The sequence below is a fragment of the Talpa occidentalis genome, unplaced genomic scaffold (assembly GCF_014898055.3).
Source record: "Talpa occidentalis isolate TD23 unplaced genomic scaffold, MPIMG_talOcc4v2.1 talOcc4.7, whole genome shotgun sequence".
NCBI lineage: Eukaryota > Metazoa > Chordata > Mammalia > Eulipotyphla > Talpidae > Talpa > Talpa occidentalis.
Window position 1 is genome coordinate 99519140 of NW_023605083.1, and position 1678 is coordinate 99520817.

The window sequence follows — 1678 nt, forward strand, 5'->3', positions numbered from 1 at the left end:
GTGGTGCTCAGCTGTGCTCAGAGAGGGCCAGGGGCTTCTGAGGCCGCTATGTTCACACACACACACACACACACACACACACACACACACACACACACACAGAGTGAAGCCCCCAGGCTGGGGTGGAGTATAGGACTTAAAATTTGAGGTGTCAGTGATGGGGACCTTGGGCTTGCCAGGGTGTGGACCCCAGGTGAGGCCTGACAGGTGGATGGATGGTAGCGAGCGTCCTGGGGAAAGTGAGTTCATTGGCTTAGAGATGTCACCAGCTTGTTCTCAGCAACACAGAGCAATGTCCAATCCCAGCCCAAGCACAGAGCAGCCCCCACTAAACTCAGGTTGAGTGGTAGGGGACAGGAGGGAAGGGCTGGGCCAGGTGCCCAGCTAACTAACTGGCACGCGACAGGGTGGGGGCTGTTTGTTGGGCCAAGTTTAATGGGCTTTATTCTCCCCGCCCTGGCAACTTGCTTTCAGATGTGGTTCCCACACCTCCCATAACTAGGGTCCCAAGCCCCAGGGACGCAGAGCTGAGAGCAGGGCCTTGCCCCAGCCCACAACAGCCCCAGGGTTCGTGTGGGGCACTGCTCATCATATAGGACCAGTTGGGGGATCCCTCCCAGCAAGGAGCAGGACTCAGGAGTAAGAACTGTCCCGGTCACACCAAGTTCTATGAAGAATACTGAGATTGGGTCAGCCCCCCTGCCCTGGGGCCTCCAAGCCCAGTATCCCAACTCTACTTCCATAACTGGACAGCCTGGTATCTGCAAGAATTTACCCTGCCAACTGGGTAACTGGGCACAGGTAGGATTGAGCCAGGGTTATCTAAAGTCCCTGGGGACAGGGGGTGTCAAGGCTGTTGACTTGCTATGTGTCCCTAGGAAGAACACTGTCCCTCTCTGGGCTGCAATGTTCCAGAAGCTCTGGGCTCTGGTCCCGAGGAAGCCACCGTGGCATCCTGGGGCGAACTCACAGTCGGTCCCTCGTCCGGGGCTGGGGGTGGCGGTGAATCAGCTTCCGGCCCCGCCCCCGGGCGGCACGTGACCACAGGTGGCGACGGCGGGGTGGGCAGGGCAGCACTTAGTCACCGGCCCGCCGCCGCCGGTGCGCCCCGCTCCGCCCGCGCGGCTCCTCTCGCTGGCCCTGCGCTGAGCCGCGCCCGCGCCCACCGGGTAAGCGAGTCGCGGGCCCGGGCCCCCCGCGGGGTGCTGCCGCCCGCCAGCCGCACTTCCCCAGCCTCCTCCGGGCTGGCCCCTCAGGTTGCCTATCCCCACGTCCCTGGATCGTCCGAACCCCCCTCCACCTCTCCCCGGAAGCCCTAGGAATGCGGGGCGCCCCTGAGCTGGGCTAGAGGCCTCCTGAGTTCTGTCTCCCGCCTCCCGCTCGGAAACTTCTAGGAAGTTCCCTGCCTGTCCTAGTTTTCTCTGAAGTTGCCTAGGACTTCAGGTAGCTCCAGGTATCTGGGATATGGGTCCCCTGACCCCTGCAGATACTGGCACACCGGTCCCTGGGATGTGTCCCGACGTGCCCCTGCTTAGATCCCCCATCCCACTCCCTGCTGGTCTCTCGCACAACCGCCCTCTGAGCCCTGCTCCGCCCCAGCCCCGCCCCTCGCCCCTCCCCTTCCCCGCCTGCACTCTGACCTGACCCTTGCATTCACCTTCTCTCTCCCACAGGCTCC